Genomic DNA, 25,791 nt, shown 5'->3' on the forward strand with positions numbered 1-25,791 from the left:
TAGGTGGCAGAGCCAGAGATCTTCTGGTCCTGCTCAAAACCTAGCAGGGACCTGGCCTCCGTGGCACCAGAGTCTCTGCTGCAATTCAAGTTTAACAGAAGCAGGAGCCCTACTGCTTACCGAGTGCCCTCTGCACATGAGGCACCCGATGCTGACATTCAGGTTCACCATCATCACACCAATGCTCCAATTCAGGGGTTACCTTCATTTTACAACAGCGGAAACCGGAGCTCTCAGGAATGGAGTAACTGCCCCCCGGAATCACCGTACAACGGCCAGAGCTGGGACTGAAATCAGTGACAACCAGCCGCCAGGGCCCTCACCTTTTCCAGCACCCACAGAGGCCTCCCTGCATTTCTGCTTCTGATGAAATCCCCACCCAGGCTCCCATGACCTGCGATTTTTTTGTTCTGGGTTCTCTTTTCTGTGAGATCTTATTTAATATTTTCTTTCATTCCTCCTCCTGTATCTGTGGATGTCTGATGTGAGAGATTAATCCCTTTATCTCAACAGGCCAAAAACAACAAAGGAAACTAAAAACAGTAATTGCAAGAATTGCTCACCCTCAGATGAATGAGTGTCCTGTACTATTTCTCTTGGAGATCTGGTCGTATCAGAGTTTTGTTTCATGCACTGATTTACAATTGAGGGATTTAAATTTATCATTTTAGAGGAATCAGAGTACAACAAAGGATCACATATGCCTGAGACTCAGAGGACCTGGGTTTTCATTTTGGCCCTGCTACAGGTTTGCTGTGTGTCCTTGGGGAAATAATGTAACCAGTCTGAGTCTCATGTTTTCAACTATAAAATTGGGAGCCCCGTCTTATTAACCTACAAGGACTCTTCTAGCAATATGATGAAAGTATCAAGTCTAAGAATTAATTCCATGACCATTTAAAAAGACTCTGAAATATGTAGACTGGGTCTCAAATAAGTGGCAAGTGCTCCTTGCAGGGAGGTGACTGGAATAACAGCTGCACCTGACTTTAGCTGTGTTCCATGAGGACAGGGAAGCGGGCGGGGCTGCGTCACCCGAGTCTTGATAGAAATGGTAATTAAAAATGCATGCCCAGGCTGAAGGAGGACACCTAGTGAATTAGTGATCGCCCTCGATGTCATCTACCTTGCAGGGCTGACAGGGATCTAGACGGGAGGCAGAAGGTGGGGCACAAGCAGGGCCCGGCCAGGAAACAATGAGAACAGGGAGCCCAGCTCAGGAGCCCCTCCCCAGCTGACTTCAGGACATAACCACGCCACAGCAGCTCCCAGTGTACAAGTAGGGGCAGGTGCTGTGGCCTTCTGTCCCAGAGCCTGCTGGGTCCTGCAGAAGACAGCGACATCACCAAGGCCTGCCGGGAGGCCTGCAGCAGGAGGGGCACCCTGCAGAGATGACAGCATGGCCTGTCACTCCCACCAGAACCAGTGACCTCTGAAGGCAGACGTGGGTGGAGTGCGTGGATGGCTGCTGTCCAGTTGTGTTTTCGTCAAAGTGAGTCTCTAATGGCTCCTCACACCTTAGGAACTAGAAACCCAGCCAGGCACACGCCTGTAATCCCCGCGGCTCGGGAGGCTGAGGCAGGAGGATCGCAAGTTCAAAGCCAGCCTCAGCAAAAAGCGAGGCGCTGAGCAACGCAGTGAGACCCTGTCTCTAAATAAAACACAAAAGAGGGCTGGGGATGTGGCTCCGTGGTTGAGTGCCCCTGAGTTCAATCCCTGCCACACACACACACACACACACACACACACACACCCTGCACCATCTCCCCCACATACACATAAAAAAGAGAGAGAGAAGTGGAAACCCAACTGAGTTGCGAGTCACTTGCCTGAGCTTCGTGGTGAAGGTGGCTGGAGGGCTACCCGCCTGGGGGTATTCAGGGCAACTAGTCTCTTGCTCTTCCTGCCCCTACCATGTGCCATGTTGCCCCGGCCCCCGCCCGGCATCCCGCCACCCCTGTCCGCATGCTGCATGTGGAAATATGGCTCAGGGAACTCTGGAAACCACCAAGATCCCCCCCTCTGCTCCTCAAGTCCTGGACAAATAGAAAAGTCAAGCTGGGTAAGGACAGACTTCCACCCTGGTCAGATTGACAAGAGTCACCGTGGAGAGAGGAGGGAGTGGAGGGGACCATTTGGCATGAGGAGAGCCATGTCAGATGGCTCCCGCGGGCAAGATGTTAGAGGGGGATCCTGCCAGCTGGTGGGCCGAGGGCTTCATGGAGTGTGGGGTCATCCGTAAGAGGAGGGAGTAGAAACTTCGGGGGTGGAGGAGTTTGTGCAGTCGGAGTGTGTTGACTGGGAAGGAGGACGACAGCATTCCAAGATGCTGAGAAGGTGTTCCCCGTGCCTGGTCACTTTCAGGTTATTGGGAAATGCAACAGCACTATGGGCTGTCACTGGGAAAGTTCGCAAAAACTTTAAGGTCAGTCGCCGTCACTCCTCAGCATCTTCTAAGGTTTTATGTGCTTGGAAAGTTTCTCTGACCCTTCCAGGCAGAATAGGCATCCCTCACACACTCCACTCATCTTTTCTTTATTACATCCAGAGGGTCTTCATCTGATTTGCTTTACTATGTACCCCAAGTGCCAGGAACAGTCCCTGGCACATGGAGGAGATTGGCAATGTTCCACTCCCCCCTCCCTCACCCCTTCTCCCTCCTATTTCCACACCCATTATCCATCGACTTCCAATATTTTTATTTGGGATTTAAGCAAAAGTCTTCATGAGCGAATGAAAGAATGAATAAATGAATGATTTGATCACCCGTCTTCCTATTAAACAGTAGCCCTTTCTAAAAATTATTTCCATATCCTATACCAATGCCTGACACACGGTAGGTGCTAAATAAGCGTTTTGGGTTTTTGTTTTTTTAAATGAGGCAAAAGTATCCAACACCAAAGATCAAAAAAAAAAAAAAAGGTTCCAACATCGACTGCAGGCAGTGTTTGCTCTCTGGCTGCCCCAGAAATCCTTTGCTCCCACCCAACACCCCCACCCGACCCCCTCATCCCTCGCCTAAAATCTAGATGAATTTCTGAGTTGTTCTCTCAACAAGCAATACATTCACATCTTTCCCCTCCAAAAACATGTGTGCAAATCATTTGCTTTGGCTAAAGATCAAGCCAGGCAAATGTCTAGCCCCCTCCAAGGGCAGAAAAATAAACACAGGATGGAGTAAGGACAGGGCCTAAAGCAGGAGAAAATGTCTACCTCCTTGAGTTCATTTGAGGAGCTTATTTTGTAAGAAATGTGTATTTGTAGAATCATAAATGAGAACTTGCAGACCTCCCAGGCTCCCTACTAATCCCCTCCAGAGGACATGGCTCGCAGGACAGCACCTCCACCACCAAATCTGCATAATAGACATAATTACTATTATTAGGGTGAGTGACAGCAACACTGTCATTAAAAATGTTGCATAATCTTACTTTCTTGTTTTTGCCTATGGTAAATTAAGATCATTTCCATGTCCTCTTGAAAGGATTCAGCTGTCCGGCTTCTCTTTCTCTTCCCATCTCCCTCCCTCCCCTCTGTCCCACTCCCCCCTCCCTCACCCCTTCTCCCTCCTATTTCCACACCCATTATCCATCGACTTCCAATATTTTTATTTGGGATTTAAGCAAAAGTCTCCCCCTTGCCCTTTTAATTTTGGGTTGTGACATCTAAGACATGGTCACTACCCTTTATTTAGGAGATCTGGGAGCCATTATTCATCACCATCCACCCCGGAGGGCTTGCCCAACTCTCTAGCCTTGTCTTGGAATGACTGCCTTCTGTGGGCTTCCGGTAGGAAACCCACTGGTCACTTTGCACAGAACTCTTGATGTGGCTCCTTGACACTTGGGAACTGAGGTTTTTTTTTTTTTTTTTCCTACAGAAAATGTGGTATTTATCTATTTTATTTTATTGACTTTATTTTTTTAAATACACGACAGTGGAATTCATTACAATTCTTATTACAGAACTGAGCTTTAAGAGACCACGTTTCAAGTCCATCCAGTGGAGAAGCCTGGGGCAAAGGCTAACGGTTTTGCTCTGAAAAGCCGGGAATCTGAGTGGGAAAGAGCAAGCCCAAGTATTAATAAAAACTACAGGCAACTATAAAATCACCATTTGTGTTCACTGCTTAGTGCTACAATTTCTACAAACCACTACCTTAGTAGCTTAAAGTAACAGATTTATTCCACTATAGTTATGGAGGCTTAAAGTCTCAAATCAAGGTGCTGGTCCCCTCAGAAGCAGAGAGGGCAGGATCCTTCCCTGCCTCTCAGCTTCCAGAGGCCTTTTGGCAATCCCTGCTCTCCTTTGGCTTTTCAAAGTGTCTCTCCAATCTCCGCCTGCGTCCTCTCACGGCCTCCCTCCTGGTGTGTTTCCGCGTGTCCTTGCCTCTTTTTAGGGCTCATTCTAATCTATATGATCTCATCTTGACTCATCACACCTGCAAAGACCCTACCCCCGAATCTGAAGTTCCACCTGGACATGATTTTGGGAAGGTCACTATTCAACCCAGCCCAGGATTTAAGAAACATAGGAAGAGAAATAGATTTTGAAAATTTTTCCTCTGGATTTCTTCATGTTCCCTTGTATAGCTTTCAAACATCACCTGGGAGAGAAGCAATGAATGAATATAGTTGGGTTTGGGTGTACTTTTCTTGTTTAATCCAAAAGTTTCCAAAAAGCTAATTTAAATTTAGAGGCTTCAAAGTTTTTTTGTTTTTTGTTTTTTGTTGTTTTTTTTCCAAGCAATCCTCAATGTTATTTTCAGCCCAGTGTACACATCTCAACAGAAGAGGATCTTTTCCTTCTGGGTGTCCCACCTCCCATACCAGGGACTGCCTGAGAAAAGGAGGGTTTACCATGAGGACAGCAGAAAGTCCAGGGCTGGTTGGGTTGGTGGCCCACTCCTGTAATGCCAGGGACTTGAGAGGCTGAGTCAGGAGGACCCCAAGTTTGAGGCTAGCCTCAGCAACTTAGTGAAAGCCTGTCTCAAAATAAAAATAAAAACATGGGCAGAGGATATAACTCAGTGGTAGAGAGCCCCCAGGCTCAATGACCAGTACTGCATAACAAACAAACAAACAAACAAACAAACAACAAAATAAAACAGTCCAGGGGCTGAAGTGTGTAGGAAAATCCCTGAGGCCTTTCAAAGTCTCACTTTAAAGTGACATGAGGCTCCTCTGTATAAATTTCATATAGACTTGTCTTAAACGGGAGTCCAGTCATGGTAACGAAAACTAAGGTCTCTTTCCTTTCTTAACAGAAATTTGCTATTTCCTGTGTCCACACAACCATGGCAAGTCAGTTCTCCAGATGTTCCAGGTCCCGGGACCCATGTTTAAATGACAAAAACATAAAAATGAACCGAATGAATTTATTTTAAAAAGTAGCACACTGGTTCTCAGTCAGAAGAAGTTTTGCCCCGTGTTGGGCCAACGTCTGCAGACACTTTTCGTTGTCATGACTGGGCGTGTGCTGCAGGCACCTGGAGAGCAGGCATGCCACTCACCCTAAGTGCCCAGGACGGTCCTTCTCAGCTCAGACTACTCTGTCCAGCTCCAAACTCCGTCCAGTTCCAAGGCCAACGAGCACAGGTCCAGCGCTTAGAAAATCTCCCTAAAGCCACACGTTGATCATGTTTCTCTCCTGCTCAAATGGCTGCACATTATCTTTGAGAATTTGAGCTCTTTGGCCTTTCAGACCTTCTAGAACTTTCTCCAAGCTTCCCTTTCCAGCCTTCTCTTTTACCATTGCCCAACACCAGCCTGCCTACCCGCACCCTGGGCCTGCCCACACACCGCTCAAGGCCTTCACAGCAATCCCAACTTTAAAAGGTCCATTCCAGCCTCAGCTCTCCACCACAAACCTTCCCTGTCCTCCAAGGACTGGCCGAGCCCTGCCTCCTCAAAGCTCTCAGGACCCACCCTCTGGCTCCACCACACGTCCCTCTCCACCACAGAACACTCCAGGACGCTCTTCTCCTCCTGTCCCACCAAGGTACCAGCTCTTTTCCACCTCTGTCCCCCTGGTTCCTCGAGGGACCAGCTGCACCTTATTCTTAGGTTTCAGCTTAAATGTCATCACTTCAGAAAAGGCCCTCCTGATGTCCTGTTCACTCCCTAAGTTCTCTGTGACCACTGTTTGGTTCCTCAGTACTACTTGTCACCATAGAGTATCCTGTCTACTCGTACGCCTAGCTTACTTCTCTCCTGCATTTTTTCTCACACTAGACTATTCACACTGAGGACAGGAACTTTTCAGCTTGTTCTTCCATATGCCCCAGCCCCTTCACAATCCCGTGAGTCGGATTCAAGAAAAGGTTTCGATACTTATTTGTTAAATGAATGAATGAGCACTCTGACTCATACACGGGGGTTTTGTTCCTGAACTCCTGGGGTATCTCTCTCAATCTCAAGAGCAGAGCTGCTTTGCCCTGGAGGAACAGCATCATGCATTAGATAAATAAGTGTCTGCCACACTTCAGTATCTACAGTTTCCTTGTATTTTATTTATTTATTTATTTGGTGGGGGGTACTGGGGATAGAACATAGGTGCCGCAGACTGGCTGGGCACAATTCAGTTTGTTTGGGGCCCCTTTGGCTGTGGCTCTCAACACATAGGGGCACTCGATCACGGAGCCACATCCCCAGCCCTATTTTGTATTTTATTTAGAGACAGGGTCTCACTGAGTTGCTTAGCACCTCACTGTTGCTGAGATTGGCTTTGAACTCGCCATCCTCCTGCCTCAGTCTCCGGAGCCGCTGGGATTACGGGCCTGCACCACCACGCCTGGCTTTTCCTTGTATTTTAGATTTAGACTCCACAGTAAGCTTGTTTCACAGATAATTCTAAATAGTTGATGGAGGAAGCAGGAAGCAGTATTCTGATTGGTTAGTAAACTAAAATGTAGGTGCTATATGCTGATGGGGATTTCCCAATTGCTACACTTCTACTATTAGATAGCACTGCTGTACCTCATTTATTATCACTGGGCCTTTATGTTCTTTCTGGGGACAAGTTTCCATTGGTCTGTTTATCAAACTCTACCTAGTTCCTTGCTCTGCAAAGATCTGGCCAACAGCCTCTCCACTGCCGTTGGGCTTTGCTCTCTGGGGCAGATGTGAACGAGAATTGTGACTGCACTTGCACCACATTTTCCCATAATTTCCTCCAGTCACCTGTGGTAGAGAGGCTATCTGTCTCCTGCTATTCTCTTTTATTCTTTGGTTTTAGAATTTTCAGTTGGGAGAGACACTTACTTAAAGACCATTTCTCCCAGATGCCTTTGCCCTTAGTCATGGCTGCGAGACAGAGTTCTGGATGGTGGGAGGCCAACAGAAGCTATCTGTGCAGTTTCCTAACGGCACACTTAAAAGATGAGTGCCTTCCCTTTTCCTCTCCTGGCTCAATGTAGACATGGCAGTGCCCGACATGCAGATGAGGGCAATGTCCAGTGATGGCAGAACAGTGAGACTGAAGGTGACTAGATCCACAACATCACCGCTGCCACGCAGCTCTGATGAGGGGTCGAGACAGTTCCATGCTTTTCTATCTTTTCCACTAAGAAAATCAGCAGCACCATTTTGCCAAATTGAGGTAAGGGAGGAGTATGTGCATATTGCTCAATAAAACCAGGAGAAATTCTAGATGTTGAGCCCATGTGTCCACCATGTTCCTCAGCCAACTCTGCTATCCAGGCTTCTCTTCATTGACCTTCATTGGCCTTCCAACTTTTTTTTTTCAGTACCAAGGAGTGAACCCGGGGATGCTCAACTGCTGAGCCACATCCCCAGCCCTTTTGATGTTTTTTTGTTTTGTTTTGTTTTTTAATTTTGATACAGGATTTTGCTAAGTTGCTTAGGACCTATTAAGTTAATGAGGCTGGCTTCAAACTTGCAATCCTCCTGCCTCAGCCTCTCAAGCCTCTGGGATTACAGGTGTGCACCACCATGCCTGGCTGGCCTTCCAACTTTGATCTTGTCCATGGCACTGCTGAGTCTGCACAAAATCATCTGAATAACAGATACCTTGAGAGGCCCTGAACAGGCGTGTCTTCTTCCAGCAGTGCTTTCTACATTCCCACACGGAATTTGCCCCTTTCCCTTTTCTCAGTTTTCCCTCAGGTTTCGTTTACTGCACCAAGACAGAAGCAGTTCCCTTGGTCCAGCCTTAGAAATGCCCCAGAACATGTGCTCTGAACTTGCTACTGTAGATTGTTTTCAGGTTATTAGAGACCCCTCAAATATTAACACTCTTTATTGAAAGCAGGACTATAGATGATCAGGACTGGGAATGTCACTCAGTGTAGAGCGCTTACGTAGCATGCACTGGGTCCTGGGTTTGATCCCCAACAATGCAAAACAAAATAAAATAAAGTTGCATATGATTTCAATGAGGCTAGTGAGGACCAACTAGTCCAGCCTGATGCTGGAGAAGGAAAAGGAGGAGAGGAAGAGGAGGGAGAAAACATATGATTACAGTGTCCCTAAGCAATCTAAATGGAAGCAGCCAGGTAAGCAGGAAGTCAACTTATCCATGCCACAGGTGTTCGGCACCTGCTCAGGTACTATCCTAGACACTGAGAGTGTATCAGTGAATGGACAGATTAGGACCCAGAGATTCCACTTGACTTGGAGGGAGACAGACAAGGAAGAAGAAAAGAAGGAACAGAGGAAGGAAAGAGAGTAGAGGAAAAAAGAGAGAATAGGAAGAAGAAAAAATAAGCCACTTCAGATTTTGACAAGAGTACTCTAAAGAAAATACAGTGGGTCAGAGACTCTGACTGAGCTGATCAGAGGCTTAAAGATGCCAGGCCATTCGTGGGGATGATGGCCCGGGGAAGGAGGCAACAGAAGCCAGTGCTCTCAGGTAGGAAAACTAGGTGTACTCAGGCGCAAGTAGAAGACGCTTTGCTACAGCCACGTGAATGAGGGGGAAAAGCATAAGATGGTTCCGCTCATATTCCTTCCAGCCCCTCAAAAGTCCACTCCAAGTGTTGGAAAGATCAGGAAAACAGAAAATGGGAGGCCCACATTTAACCAGTGTTCTTTGCAATAAGAAGAGAGGAAATGAAGGCATCTCTGGAAATCTGGCTTCAGGTTCTGAATGCCCCTGACATGTCATTGTCCCTCAGAGAGTACCCTGCCTGCAGAGTTTCTGCGTATTAAGTGTGATCATGACAATAAGTGCTGACGATCAACAGCAGGACAAAGCCTCACTGTTGGATGTTCAGTGTCTAAAACGCATACCTTCTAGCCCATGTGGATTCTAAAGCTTCCTTTCACTAAACCCGAATGCTTGATGGAATGATCCATCCTAAAAGCAGGGCTGAGCCTCTTAAACCAGAAGATTCTTGCCTTGAACCCCCAGCCCCATTTTTTTCCCCTGCATTTGTGACCAAAAGCCCAGACAGCCTCAACTCAACTTTGAGTGATTCAAGACAAGGGATCCAGTCTGGCCTCTGGGATGGCTGAGATGGGCTCATGGGACTCTATGTGCTTGGACTTCAGATTGACCTTTGAAAGGAACATTACTATCTCAGAGACTGCTGTCAGGCAATTGGGATGTAGATTCTAAAATCTACCTTTCTTCTTCTCCTCCTCCTTCTTCTTCTTCTTCTTCTTCTTCTTCTTCTTCTTCTTCTTCTTCCTCCTCCTCCTCCTCCTCCTCCTCCTCCTTTTCCTGCCCCTTCTCCTCCTCCTCCTTCTTCTTCTTCAGTCATATGATACCTTATGCCTGTTTCTGTGGCATTCCTCCTGTTCTCCTTAATTTCTCAGAAGCTGTTGCTGGCACGTCCTCAGCCAATTACTTATTCATTCATCAATGGGGGTACCATCATGTACTGGCCATGGTCCCTCCCTTGAAGAAGCTCAAGTCTAGTGGGGAACACAGATACTGAGCAAGGAATTTCTGGTATAAGTGCTATGGAGGACAGAGTTAGGTCCCTTTGGAAACAGCTATCTAATGTCCAGCTTTGGCCCAGGAGCTCTTGAGAAATTAATAATTCTATCCTTTGAAGATTGTTATAGTGAGCCCTGAAGAAATCATAGAAGCAACTGGTTTTTTGCTGCCTGCCTGCATTACGCTGTCTCCCTGAGCCTGGCTTCACCTCATCTTTCTTACTCAGAATCAAAATGGACTTTTGAGCAATGTTAACCCAGAACATGGCAGGATGGTGGAGAGAGCCCAGCATTTGGCCTGAGATGATCTGGGCTCAAATCCCATCTTTGCTTCTGAGAACTCTCTACACACTCTTAGGATAATAACCCCCATCCCCTCTCACAGGGTTATTGTGAGGATCAATGGGATCATTTACATGAAAATGCTTCGCAAACTATAGTGCATTATTCTCATGTCAGCTGCGGTTCCACAAGTCTTAGCATATTCTGGACTTCAGCTTTTCCTGACACGAATATACAGATCCCCGCTATTCTTTTGTGACACCCTTCATTGCATGCCCCTCCTTCCATCTTTTGTTGGCGTTCATATGAAACCCCAGAGATGATGGCTTTCCCTCTCTGCCCCCCTTGAAGGCCTCTCCCTTTCTTCCTTGTGAAATTCTGAAATGGTACAAATAGGGCGTCATTTAAAGCTTCATCACCTTCCTGGTATCTTTCAGAGTCATCCTCAAACCCAAATCTCACATGCCTCTTTTCCACTTGAACAACCTAGAGAACCAGAAAGTACCTCTTAATCCAGATAAAGATTCTCTCTCTCTCTTTCAGACTAGGGTCAAGCCAAGATCATTCTGCCCCCTTTGGTGGTGGCTCTGGAGGCACTACATGGAAGCCATGGGTCAGAATTCCCTGCAGTGTCTGATACAGTATTTCAAGCCTTAGCAGCTATTGGTCCTCATACTCCCAAGTTTTCAGAGCACCCCGAGACCTACCTCAAAATAGGCCTAGTCAACCCAAGAAAGCCTTGGATGCTTGGCTTTGTTGGCTGCCATGTGCCCCTTCGCGGCTTCACCAGGGACCTTGACCTCAGCCTCCCAGGCAGTTTGCAGCAGAATGCCAGATGCAGCAAGCTCCAAGCCGATTTGCACCTGCCCAGAGAGGCAGGTCATTTCTCCCAGGACAGGAAGCAACACAAGCATAGCTCTTCTTGACCCAGGCAGGCCACCATTAACCCAGTGAAGTTACCTCCCACTCTATTCTGAACTACACAGAGGTCTTTGCATTGGGGTGCCTGGAGTTAGAGCCAGAGTGTCACGATCCTCCACATTCGCAAGTTCCAATGGTTGCCAGGTGACATCAAGGACCAGGGTTGAAGAGAAGCCTTGAGGCCAGCCAGCAAGCAGAGGCTGTGGGTTAATTGGGTGTTTAAGTACAAACAGGTGCAAAGTCGAGCATACCAAAGGGAAATGAGCATCACCTTTTCCCACATCATTTCGAGAAGGTTGCTGGGTCATTGCTTTCCAGATACAAATCCTTCATTGGAAGCACCTTGCTTCCGGTGACAGGAACAGGGAAGCAAGTAGGATGGATGACAAAACGCCAGGTTGTTGAGGTGAGGTGAGGGGCCAGCACAGCCCCTCCCACTCTGGGCAGATAAGCTGGGGACCCAGCAGGGTGCTCATCCCAGAGTTCACAGCTTTCTTTCCTGGCCAAGGCAGCATGATAAACACAGAGGAACATCCCCCAGAACATTAAAAAGGATGCCACCCTTGCGCAACAACCCAAAGTCCAGCAGGACAGGGGCAGCACCGCAGCTCTCAGCCTCCGACCTTTGCTTTACCAAGCTACAGTCTCTTCCTTTGGAGTGACGAATGAGGAATCCTGGAGGGTGTGCGTGCATTTTCACACAGAGATCCAGGAGCCATTTGGTTACTGCACAGGACCAAGTCTTTTCTTTCTTTCCTTTTCTTTAGCCTTCTAAATTCAATCTACCCGTCTTCCATAGTCATTTCCAAATGTCACCGAATCCCCCCCCCCCCTTGTCAGACAGAAAGTACTATTGTTTGCCTGGAACACGGGTTCGTTGATATGCTGGGATAGGACACATCTTACAGACAGCAAATCAAGAAGCATTCTGAAAAAACAAGCACTGGCAAAAGAAAAAAAAAAATGTAACTTTATATTGTCCAAAACACTCATGGGGGAAAATACCATCATTTTTCATGGCTGCAGTGGACTTTTTAATTCTGAGTACTTGTTTAAAATGTGTGTGTCCCTTTAGGTTCTGACAATGAAAGCCTAAGATTTTTGTTGTGCTTTTTGGTCATGATTTTAGAACTGATTAAGGGTTTTCTTGGAGTTATTTAAGACAGTGTGCTTTTCTCCTTTTTTTTTTTTTTTTTTTTTTGGTTTTGGTTTTATGGAAATGTTGACCCATCAGGATTTACTTAAATCCTCCTTGGTTATGGGCCTCCCAAGACAAAGCCATATCCATGGCAACCACAGGCTGCCAGCACAAGAGAGAGACACATCCAGACACAGAGTATAATAGCTCTGTTTACTGATGACTAAGATCTTGAAAGCTCTACTGTACATTCCCACTCGCGGCTCAGGCCTAGCTCCAAGCTGTCCTCGTCCTCCAGGCCCAGCATCCATAATCAGACCCCAGAAGGAGACAGAAGCCCTTTTTCCCAGCCCTGGGGGCAAAGGATGGGCCGCCTCTCCCAAGTTCTGGATGGTCCTGCGGGAAATAGTAGGCCAAAGTGAGAGGGAAGCTGGAAGAGGGCAAGTCATGGGGACACCTCTGGTGACTTCTTGGCCCTGGGGGTTTCCTTACCTAGCTGCAGCTGGGAGCAGCTGCCCTCTAAGGCCATCCCTGCTCCAGAGATAGGCCCTTGGGCCTTAGAGGCCCAGACAGCAAGAGCAGGCCCAGGAGGGTTCACGGGCAAGTGTTTGGCAATTTACTCGGATCCTCTTCTTACTCCAGTGCATCTCATTCATCAGCCTTTTCCATGTGGCAATAAAAACTTGGGAAACATACCAACTCCAGAAAAGCACTGTGCACACCCAACACCTCCCAACTTTCTGACACACAGCCACAAAACAAGCTCACACACATTTCTCACCTCAAATAGCTCACTGTGATATGTTAGACTTGTATTTGACCAAATTTATGGGCAGTGATTGATTTGGAAATAGTACTGTCGATTCCATTTTACTGCATATATCAGAACAATTTCCTACTAACTAATATGATTTTTTAAAAAATATTTTTAAAATATTTTTTTAGATGTTGATGGACCTTTATTTTATTTATTTGTATGTAGTGCTGAGAATCAAACCCAGTGCTTCACACATGCTAGACAGAACAATTTCCTACTAACTAATATGATTTTTTAAAAAATATTTTTAAAATATTTTTTTAGATGTTGATGGACCTTTATTTTATTTATTTGTATGTAGTGCTGAGAATCAAACCCAGTGCTTCACACATGCTAGACAGGCGCCCTTCTACGGAGCTACAACCCCAGCCTCTAATATGATGTTTTGACTTTTAGTTTTAGAAATATCCAGGGACAAACTCTTCAGTTGCATACATCTGAGACAATTGTTCAATTGATCCAAATTTATTTTTTTGAAATGAATCTGCACAGCTCAGGAGTCTAAATGGTGGGAAAGGCCCTAGTGTGCTCTCAGTCACCCGCAGGCATCAGGATGTTTCAGAGATGTCAGCCTCCTGTTGGGCTTCATTTGTTGCTTTCACCTTTATAGGTGGATGATTGGGTTGACTCTTGAGTGGCAGGGCTGGCTGTGAATGAAGGGACAAAGCTCCAGCCAGTTATCAAACCCCTTCCCCCAATCCAGGGGGAGGTGGACGGTCCATCTTCTCAATCTGAAACAAAACCTGGGTGTGCTGGGCCTTGCCATTTTAGCTGTAGGTGATATTATTTACTTAATCAACATTGTTAACCATTCACCAAATGCTCTTCTCTAGAATTTGAAGGTCTGCTAGTGCACAATCTAGATCCCATTAGATCTTTCTCAACTAAATCAACGTTCCCCTTATCAGAGTGCTACCTTCTCTTATTGTTCTTTTGCAAGCACAAATCAAGATGGTTTAAAGAAAAAAAATCTTGTAAGGTGGAGTTTTGGTCTGCTCCCCTTTAGCTGAGTATGGAAGACCCTGGAGAGATTTATGAAAAAGAAATTTCTATATTAAGAATCACAATCATTTGAGTTCTTATTTAAGGGTTAGCAGAAACAACTGGTACTTTCACATGGTAGAAAGAGACTAATTTCAGATAAGATAGATAAAATAATAAAAAGGGAAAATGAACTTTATCCATATTAGACTCAGCTAAAATTAAAAACATAATGAAAAACTTGGATATTTAGAGAGAGCTTTGTACCTTTTAAACATGATCTTTGCATTGGGGATGTAGCTCAATGTTAGAGTGCTTGCCTAGTGTGCATGAAGCCTTGGGTTCAATCCCTAGTACTAATAAATAAATAAATGCATGTGATTTTCTAGGGACAAGATATAAATACAGGTCTGGGGCTGTAGCTCAGTGGTAGACCGCTTGCCTAGCACATGTAAGGCCTTGGGTTCAATCCTCAGCACCACATAAAAATAAATAAATAAAATAAAAGTATTTTGTCCATCTACAGCTAAAAAATGTTTTTTAAAAAAGGTATAAATACAAATGCAGATAATTATTTTGCTCCCAAGTAAGTCAGATCCCAGGAGTTTGTAACTGTCTAGTCTCCAATTCAATTCTTCTTTTCTTTAGGTTATGTCCATCCTAAGGCAAACAAACCTACAGAAAAAGTCACATCTCTTCTTTCAGGAATATTATTAAAATTTAAGTCTTTTGTGAGCCTATAATTCATTCAAAATGGAAAAAGAAAAAGTGAAGGGAGAACAATAAACATGAGGAGACTAATGGGCTATGTAGACTCAGTCTACCAACTACAGTTTGTCAGCAAGCCTAGGAGCACATGACACATAGGTGAAGTTACATGAGGACATTTATTGACGAATGAGGACAACTGGCTCTGGAATAGGTGGATAGAGAGCACACGGAGGGAGGGCCCAGAAGAGGCACTAGGAATCTATGATTCCATCCGCAGTTAGTGGAAGCAGCAGCTTATTTCCGTGGTTGCTTCGTTTTAAGGGCCCAGGTATATAGACGCACATCTCTGGCACCACAGCTGGATTGCAGTGTAGCCACCTGGCCCTCTGATCCTCTCCTCCCCACAGATAGGCCTACTTGTTTCTCCCAAGGCTAAGTTGGGGGAATCAAATTCAACAAGCCTTGGGGATGTTCTGAGAGATCAATTGTGCTGCCAATACAAGATTCTTTTTTGAAGTTCATGTCTTGAACTCATTCTCCAGCTTCTGTATGGGCCATAAGCCACTGGCCAGTAAACCGAGCTCAATACCAAACAGAATGTGTGGCACTGAGGTGCGTCACTGTTCCTCCCCTGATTCGGCCCACCCTGGACACTCCAACTAAACCCATCCTTCTCCAGCAAGATGCCCGGCCAATGCCAAGTTGAAATGCTTTAAAAGCCAGCAGGTCTGATCTGAGATCCTCGGCTACCCCCACTCGTCTCTTTTGGAGCACAAAAGCCAGTCCCTCTTTGTAAGCGGTTGCCCAGCACACGGCTCTGAATGGAGGAGCCCTTCGCAAATCCTTTTCTCGCGGCCTTGTAACATGAGCTCACGCTCCTTTTCTGGCAAGGACACTGTGGAAAATTCCCTGAACATAGAGAGCTGGCTCCATTGCCTAGCAATTCTACGAAGTTACCTCTGTGCTGGTCAAAAATGAAACACCCAAACCATCCTCCAGCACTAGGATCTAAAACAAAGAGTTCTCCTGGCACTGACAACAAGAAATAGGTCCCAGGTTACAGCATGGGGCTTTGCTAAGGATTTAGAATAAACCTGGCTCTGAGCCTAAGTCACAGTGACTGCTGTAACTGGGAGCCTGCTGGGACCTTAGCAGGCCCCAGATATTGCCAACGTGTCACCATTATCATCATCTGTAATTATGAGCAAACAACGACTGATTTCATAAAGACATGAATTTGGGGAGGGTGCTGGGGGGGATCAGGTTGCCCTGGGAGCAGCTTCTGCTTTGGCACCTACCCAACTTGGGATGACTGTCGACATGTGACACCTTAGGAGAAGTTGTGTATTTTCTTCAAATCCCAGTTCCTTCACTTAAAAAAGAAATCATAAATTATTTTTGAAAATAGAAAACAAAATGCCTACCAGATGAGGTCAATATGAGAATGATTAAATAAGTAATTATATGGCTGCTTCACAGAAGACATGCTGATATTCTTTTTTTTTTTTTTTTTTTTTGAGGAGGGTAGTACTGGGGATTGAACCCAGGTTTACTTAACCACTGAGCCACATCCCCAACCCTTTTTTAAAAAAAATATTTATTTTTTAGGTGTAGATGGACACAACACAATGCCTTTACTTTTATGTTGTGCTGAGGATCGAACCTGGCTCCCGCTTGTGCTAGGCGAGTGCTCTACGGCTGAGCCACAATCTCAGCCCTTCTTGATGTTTTATTTAGAGACAGAGTCTCACTGAGTTGCTTAGTGCCTCATTGTTGCTGAGGCTGACTTTGAACCCACAATCCTCCTGCCTCAGCCTCCCGAGCTGCGGGATTACAGGTGGGCACCACTGTGCCCGGCTGGCATGCTGATATTCTTGCCTTCTCTGACGGTCCTCCTCTTCCAGTCCCCTTTTCTTTTCTCAAGCAGTAATTTTCAAACTCTTTTAACTGTGAGAGCTTTTAAAAAGTTCAAATGAATATGTATTCAGAAGACAGACACTGAAAGTAGATTACAAACCAAAGTGTCTACAAACGAAGCACCTAGTTTTGTCCCTTCTTCCTTGCCTTGATGGTGGCTTCCAGAACTTAAACACCATAGAGACAGACTTCCTCATTCACTGGGAGCCCCTGGGGGTGCAGGTATATATGCCTGCACCCACCTTCCACGGCCCGGCAACTCCCCACCTTCCTAGACCTGGGAAACTGAAATCTTCCCAGAGAGAGCTCTGGTGTGTTTAGGGTTTAAATAGAAGCCCCTTGGACCAGCATTCTCCCTATTCTGGTATTTTCTCTGATAAATTCACTTTCTAAAGGGATGGCTGGGCTAGCAGCCCAAGAGCTCTTCCCCATCCCGAGACTCGATTGTTCTTGTTGAACAGTTGGATCAATTGAGCAATTTGCCTCTCAGATATTCAATTGAAAAAATTGTTCCCAGATACTCGAACTAAAACACGATTATGATCATAATTACATACTTATTCTCAAAAGCTGGAAAATTAAATTAAGTATAAGAAGGAGAAATTATATTACTTGTTTTCAACCTTCTGTAAATAGCCATTGTTGATGTTTTGATCTATTTCTTCCCTGCTTTTATGTATATGGGCACTACTTATATAAGCATATCAATAGGTAATACAAAGTTGGACTCAAATATACATATAGTTGGGATTCTGCTTTCTCCATGTCATTAAATAATAGTGCCTATAAATAATACTAGCTATAAAACATTCTATCATACAGAAGTAAAGTTTATTCATCCTCCTATTGCAGTTTCTTTTAATCATTTTGAGCATTTTTTAACTAAAATGATGTTGTATAGAAAACATCTGTGTACATAAATCTATCTTTGTCCTGCTTTGATGCTTGATGTATCAAAGATATAGATTCTAGCTGGGTGTGGTGGCACACATCTGTAATCCCTGCAACTCAGGAGGCTAAGGCTGGAGGCTTGTAAGTTTGAGGCCAGCCTCAGAAAATTAACAGACCCTGTCTCAAAATTAAAAAATATCTGTGAATATAGTTTGGTGGTAAGAGTGCGCCTGGGTTCAATCCCCAGTATTGGTGGGAGAAAAAAAAAAAAAAAAGATATAGATTCTAGAATCAAGAAGCACATTTATGGCTCTTGTTATGTATTATATGCTAAATAGTTTTCCATGAAACTTGTATCAGTTCATCTTCCCAAAAGAGTAAACAAAAACCTATTACACAAGAATTTATCATTCACCAAGAGGGTGCAAGAATCGATATGCCAATATCAAACACTCACTTTACAAAATTATCACTGAGTCTTTAGTGAGTCAGAATCTTTGACAGATTCCTCACAGAAAATTGTAAGATCAAAAGGGACTGTAAAATTTGCAGGCTTTATTGACCAAGACGTATAAAAACAAAATAGCTGAACAAGCAGCCTAGAGCCCCTATTGGCTCATAGGGCACTTTTGCACAAATTAAAAAAGGTCACATCTTCATCATGACACTTTCTGCCATCCACCTAAAAACAATCGTAATAAAGATCAAATCTACCATAAGTGTGACAGGAATGGGGGCCTTTTGAGCCCTACAGTACTCCAAGATGTCTGCCACTGCAGGTCTAGAGGTCATGATACAAAAAGTTGCCTCTGTCCCTGCAGACCAGATGCAGACGGAACCTTTCAACACCTGCCAGGTGTCCCTCTCCACCACCCACTGCTCAGTTAGAAAACCCCTGAGCCTTCTATTTGCCTGGAAATCGTGACCACCCCTGTAGGTGTCTGCTTTCACAGGTGTTCCAGCCTGTATTTCCTGTCCTCTTAGTTGCTCCATTTAGATATCCCAGCCAGTGCCTCAGATTTGTCAGTGGAGACCAATCTCATTCTCTCTGCCCCACTTCTCTGCTCTCTGGGGATGCTTATCATCTTGGGGTTGTCGACAAATCAACCCTTCCCTTCACGCCCCACCACCGTGCTGTTGCCAAATTCTGATTATTCCTCCTTCACCTCCCTTAGCACGTCACTCTCTCCACCTCCCTTGAATGCATTAACCCCAGTCAGGACATTAACGAGCATGGGTGATGGAAAATTACTCCTGATAACTGTCAGGTTCTGGACTTAGTGAACACATTTGATGCTTACAAAATCTCCTGCTTTGCTCTACACTCCAAGCTCCCTTTATTAAAACTTAAAATGGAAAATAGCACTTGCCGCAGAGGTATCCAGAAGCAAGAAATGAATGCTGGGCTCACTGTCTTTGCCAAAGAGACTTGCTGAGCTTGTGCACAGTGAGAGTCAGCGTAGAAACTTAAGCACAATGAGCGTCAGGGTAGAAGGTGACGGAACTGGACTGGTTGCAGGAGACTAGCCAATGTAGGTAAAATCTATTGAGGGGGATCCTTGATGAAAAGATGAGTTCCCCAGGTCTGTTGTCAACTGCTGCCAGATCCAGACAAAACCCTGATGCGCTCCCAGGTGCTGCACACACCAACATTCCAGTTTGGCTACTTTGCTGTTGAACCATCTAGTGGAAATCCTATTGCAGGTGCCATCCCTCCAACTAATCCACGGTTCAGATGAAATAAAAAACCCCAAATCCCCAGCATCAGACACAGACACACCCCAAAGATCCACTATTCCCATTAGGATTAATTAATTAATTAATCTATTCATGTATTTGGTGAGGGTACTTCCCCTTAGGATGTCTGGAAAAAAGAGGCGAATGCCAGGATGTTTGAAATGACCCTTGAGCTACTGCCCTGAACACTTACCCACCTATTGGTTAACAGCTTGTGGCCATAACTGACCCTCTTTCCTCCATCTCCATGGAGAAGAAATGATGACTGGAAGTAAAGACTTTGGCTTTGCTCAGAGAATTTGGGTTTTTTGTTTGTTTGTTTGTTTTTTAGGGAAGTCATCTGTGTGCTTTCTGGAAGGAGATATGCATCTTTCTTTAGGTCAGGGCTGATGATAACAGAAGATGGGGTGGCCAAAATGATGTTGTTATACTGTGTGCATGTACGATTGGGTAACAACAGAATCCCATCATTAGGTGCAACTATTATACACCAATTAAAAAATATGGAGAGAGAAGAAAAAACAAAAAAAGATGTAGCTGGCCACACTCAATGGTCTTAGGGTAAGAGGCAGCCAGGCTAGAGAGACCAACATATAATTTAGGGGGGGTTTGGACCCCATGGAATCAGTCAACTTGGAGGTTGAGTTCAATCACTTGAATTATTAATTATGCCTACATAATGAAGCACCAATAAAAACTCTGGACAGCAAAGTTCAGGTGAGCTTTCCTGATTGGCAACACTTTGTGCATATTGTCACTCATCAATACCAGGAGGGTTGCATGCTGTGACTCCAGAAGGAGAGAGAACAGAAATTTTGCATTTGAAACCTTCTCGGCCTCTGCCCTAAGTGCTCCCTTTGACTGATTTCAGTATGTATCTTTTCCTGTAATAAACCATAACTATGAGTTCTACAGCTCTCAGGGAATTCTGTGAGTTCCTCAAGCACATCATTAACCCTGAGGGTGGTTTTGAGAAACCTCTTACAATTGTGGTTGGTGTCAGAAGTGAAGACAATTTGGGGACTGTGCCCTCAAACTTTGCAGTTTGACTAACTCTGGGCAAACGGGCTGAGAGCAGAGTGTAATGTGATCTAGGTTAGTCCACAAGGAAGGCTTTCTTTTACTACCCAGTTGCCAAATTCTGAAAATGAGGTTATGGAATCCTTCTCAAGAGACCTGCTAAAACAGTCTCTTCTTCCTTCAAAAGTGTGGTTTGTGTTGCCCACAGCAGAGGACCAGCCAGGAACTCTAAAGAGCAAGGAGTTCAGGGCTGGAATTGGGGCTGGAACCCTCCCCGCACTTAAATCTCCAGAGGTTTCCTATCACATTTATAAAGAAATTTAAACTTCATACTCTATTTATGTGTTTTGGGGTGTGCAGTTTCCCCACTATAATGTGAATTTAGATCAATGCCAGGATATAACAGATACCCTATTAATGTTTGCTAAATAAACCAATAGCCCAAACCTAAAGAATCTAAAAATGCATATTTGCCAGTATGATTTTACCTCTGGCTTCATTTTTCAAATTAATTTTATTGAGTTGCAATTCATATACCATATAATTCAGTCATTTACAATTAGAGATTTTTAGTGCCACATTGTAAATATATCAAATCACTACTATGCATAGGAAATCACCACTATTTAATTGTTCTGGCTTTCTTTTAACTCCAGCTCCTCTTTCTTCTCTAAAGGAGTTGCCAATCATAACACCCAGTAGGCATCAATTGTAGGGAGGGCCCAGGGCCCGGCAAGGACTCATTCCTTTCTAGCACCTCCCAACAGAAAGCTAAGAGGAAGATCTTCTTTCAGGTGGGGAAGCCACAAGGAATGAGTCCCAAGCCACCAGTGGCCAAATCCTTGCAGCACAGAAGCAGTTAGACTATAAAAACTGAGGATAAATCGGACCCCCAGGTGGAAGGAGACACTGGTTCTGTTTGTCCCCGAGACCTGCCACACCACTTCCCACAGTTCGGTTATATAAACCGATGATTCTCTCTCAGGTTTGAACTGAAGTCCTTGTCCTGCTTACACACTCCCTCAACACATGTTTATTAAATCTCCTGTGTGCAGGGCACTGACCTTGGAATGTACCATCTCACTGGGCTGTGGTAAGTGTGGCAAATGCCAGGAGAGGGAACGTGCAGACCTGAGCATCTCACTCACCATCCAGGCCAGGGGGAACTTTAGGGGAGAAATGACTTAGAAGACCTAACCTTAGAAAGCAATAAGTATCAGAAGAGATTCCCTGAAATGCTACGGTAAATCAAAAGAGATCACCATCAGAAGTGAGGGAAACTGCGTGAAGGACGTGGCATTTGAATCGTGTCTTAAAGGACAGATAAGATGCAGATATTTAGAGAAAGGATTTTGGGTAGAGGAAAAACTGAGCAAAGGCCAGATATAAGAAGCAGTGTGAAATTAACCAGAACTTAACGTGCGTGAGGGAAAGAGGCAGGAATTAAGCTGCAAAGGGACCTTGGGAGCACTCAGCAAGTCAAAAGCCTGAAGGTTTACAGCAGGGAGCAGCATGCTCAGCTCTGTGCTGTAACAGGCAGTGGAATGTGAGCTAGAAAAGATGGGTGAGATGGGGTCAGGAGAAGCCAGTGAGGTTTCTATTGGGAAAGCCCAGGGAACAATACAGCACAGCTGATTCAGAGGAAACAGATATGTCAGTGCCACTGAAGAGGTACCAATAAGATGTAATGCTAACGCTTGTAATACAAGCGGGCTCAGGAAGCTGAGACGGGATCATGAGTTCAAAACCAGCCTCAGCAACTTAGCAAGGGCCTAGGCAACTCAGTAAGACCCTGTCTCTAAATAAAATACCAAAAAGGGGTAAGGATGTGGTTCAGGGGTTAAGTGCCTCTGAGTTCAATCCCCAGTACCAAAAAAAATAATGCTATATGATTTGATGAGGTGACTATAGAATTTGATATAAAGAGGCTGATTCATAGTGGAATAGGGAGGGAGAGCATGGGAGGAATAGACAAACTCTAGATTGGGCAGAGGGATTGGAGGAGAAGGGAGGAGGCATGGGGTAATTAATGATGGTGGAATGTGATGATCATTATTATCCAAAGTACAGGTATGAAGACATGAATTGGTGCGAATAAACTATGTACACAACCAGAGACATGAAGAATTGTGCTCTATATATGTAATAAGAATTGTAATGCATTCTGCTATCATGTATAAATAAAAAAAAAATCAGTGGCGGGCTAGGGTTGTGGCTCAGTGGCTTGCCTCATGCATGTGAGGTACTGGGTTCGATCCTCAGCACCACATAAAAATAAACAAACAAAATAAAGGAAAAAAAAAAAAAAGAGGTGGAGGAGGAAGAGGATGGTGGTGGCAGCAACCAGCATTCCTTGACCTTAAACTGGACCGAGCACTTTATATGCATTGTCTCAATCTTCACAACCCTATAAGACAGATTCTATTATTATTATTATTTTATTTATTATTATTTTTATTCTATTATTATCATTTTATTATTATTATTTATTATTATTATTTTAGTTGTAGATGAACACAGTACCTTTATTTTATTTGTATTTTATTTTTATGTGGTGCCAGGGATCAAACCCAGTGCCTCACGGATGCTAGGCAAGCACTCTACCACTGAGCCACAGCCCTGGCCCCCAGGTTCTATTATTTGACCCATTTTAAAGCTGAAGAAACTGAGGAACAGAAATAAAATAATTTGTACCAAAAGAACCTTGATGACACTTTAGAAAATAAGGACTGGGGCAGAGGAAACTTGGGAAAGGAGGAAGAGGTCACTTCTGTACAAATTTAAGATGGCCACTTTCAAGGACCTGAGCCCCCACTGCAGTTTGAATGTGTCCCTGACAAACGGGAATGGTCTTACCTACATTTCTTAATGAGAATACAAGATTCAAGTTGCCAGGCTTTCTTAAATCAGGATAGATTATCTTGACCACCCCCTCCCACCATGCCTGTCATTCTGCGACAAAAGGAAATTAGATTCATCTGATAAGCTTTTGTTTTTCACAAAATAATGTGGGATGATTACCCTGTATCCTGTGGTCTTCTAGGTGTTTGCAAATTGATTTTTTGATTATTTGTTCCAGTGATTTTCCAGGTATTCAGTGTTTTTCCAAGTTAGATTTACAGTGTGGGTGAGCAAAAATTCAGACCTGCCTTCCTTTTTTGTGTGAATATGAATCTTTGATGTTATTTAGGATATTTTCATGCAGAATCAGACATACTCTAAGGGAATATACATCCAGACCTATGTGATGTAAGTCCACTTTTGAGGGACATAAAGCAATCTTCCTGCAGAATCCCTCAGAGTTTATAACATAGGCAAAACCAGAAATGTATTGAGAAATATGGTTAATTCAAAAACCCCAAATAAATTCAGTTCATTGCTCTCTAGAAATGTTTGTATGATGAATTTTTTAAAATCTTCAACAGAAAGATTACTATGTTCATATAGCTACTCTGTGAACACTGACCAAAAGCATTTATCTTGCTTTTCTATCATTTACTTTCTCTACACTCGGGGCATCCTTCCGGAAGCCAAGACTTGGAGGGAGTGGCGATTGACTAGCCCAGGAATTCCATTTTGTGAATACATTCTGCTATGCTTTAGATATAGTTATTTGAGTGTATTCCCCCAAGGTTCCTGGACTGAAATTTGATCCCCATTGTGAGGTATTGAGAGGGTAGAAATTTAATCCCACCACGGTGTTTAGAGGTAGGGCCTTCTGGGGGTGATGAGGGTTAGGTAAAGTCATCAGAGTGGAGACCCTAGGTCTGAAGACTGGTGGCTTTAGAAGAAGAGGGAAACCAGAGAGACATCTCTGTCCTCCCTATCCCCACGCCATGCCTTGCGTTGCCTTTGGACTCTGCCAACAAGGAGTCCATTAGGGCCTCACCTCCCAGATGTGGCTGCCCCATCTGGGACTTTCAGCCTCCAAAACTGTGAGTTAAATAAACCTATTTTCTTTATTTCATTCTAGTAACAACAATAAAAACAGACTAATACACGATCTAAAGTCCAATACTAGAGAATTGGAGCAAGAAAATCCCAGACTAGACCTCTGTGGCCCTAACCACAGAGTCCTTTCAGTTCAAATAGTCTTAATTTAAAGACTGGTTTTGAGGATGTTTAAAGAAAATTATGGCAAAAAGCCATACAAATGCTAACTATAACTTAAGTAACCATTTCCCTGCAAAGTTAAACACTGTTGCAAACACCTAAAAGACCACAGGGTACTGGGGAATCACCCAGTATGAAAAGTTAAGAACTTGTTCTTAGATGTATTAACTATGCTCTGAGTCCCTGAAATACCACAGACCTAGAGAGAGCATTTGTCAAATCTGTGAGACAAAAAAAAAAAAAAAAAAAAGCATTTTATGAAAATGGATGATTAATAAGATGAGGAGATCTGACAGCTTTCATATAAATGGAACTCACCTGCTATCTGAAAGCAAATTTTAAAACAAAAAGACAGGTAGCTCTTGCCCTTGGCTGCCCTGGCTGCCCTTGCCTCTTTATAGCCAGAAGCCCCCCAAGGACTGCATTATTTTTTGTTGTTTTCCTAACCCCTAAACCCTAAAAAAAAAAAAAAAAATCCTAAATATTTAGCCCCTTTATTAAAGCATTGTGTTTTAAGCATGTACCATCAGTCACCTACAGGACCCCTGCCTGATTCAGGGATAATAATATTATCTAACAATAAAATAAAGACCAAATTGAGAAAGTGTGTAAAGTACTTAACCTTGTTCATAATAAGTGCTCAATAAATATTACCTATTATGATTAATAGGATTTTTATTTTCTAATCAGTTCTGCTTCTTTCAATAAATGCAAATTTATCTGCTGACTGATCAGTTTCTCCTCTAAGCTCTTTAATAGGAATTTTAAGTTAGCATATATTTTACCTACTATTTTTCTCATGAAAGATGACATTTGTTTTGTGTTCCTTAAACTCCCAAAGGAGTTTAAAAAGAGAACACATTGCCTGGCATTTTCACAGTCATTTCTCTGTGTTAATGGCATCCTGGGAACAAATCAGGGAAGCTTCAGAGAATTCAACATGAGTGGAAGAGAAACGTGGCCTCTAAATGCCTTGGAGTTTTTCCTGTTGGCAGAGGTTTGGAAAGGCAAGATGAACTACCGCAGCAGAGGATGCACTTATTTAGGTAATGCTTGGAAACTGTCTTGTCACATGGTAATACTAAGATTTCTAATTGTAGTTGAGCGTATCATGAATGTTGAAAGATTCAAAAAACAAAAAACAACAACAAAAAAAACCAAAACCAGAAAGTGTCAAATATGTTAGGTAGTGAAAAGAAAGTGGTATTTTTTGCCATCATCTGGCTCCTCAATATTTCTAATAACCTAATTTTCTTTTTCCGCTTTTTTCTATCCTATACAACTGGCTCAGTGAGTTGTCTGAATCCCAGGCCCAATTGCACACTGAATTGCATTGCCCTTAATATCTTTTCTGGATATAT

The 25,791-nt window shown here is 44.0% G+C and overlaps 1 pseudogene; it reads left to right on the forward strand.

The window, feature by feature from the left end:
- The first annotated feature begins 2,159 nt into the window (after positions 1–2,159).
- Positions 2,160–25,791, forward strand: part of LOC143411424 (large ribosomal subunit protein uL1 pseudogene) — a 49,499-nt pseudogene continuing 25,867 nt past the window's right edge.

The sequence above is a fragment of the Callospermophilus lateralis genome, chromosome 12 (genome assembly GCF_048772815.1).
Source record: "Callospermophilus lateralis isolate mCalLat2 chromosome 12, mCalLat2.hap1, whole genome shotgun sequence".
NCBI lineage: Eukaryota > Metazoa > Chordata > Mammalia > Rodentia > Sciuridae > Callospermophilus > Callospermophilus lateralis.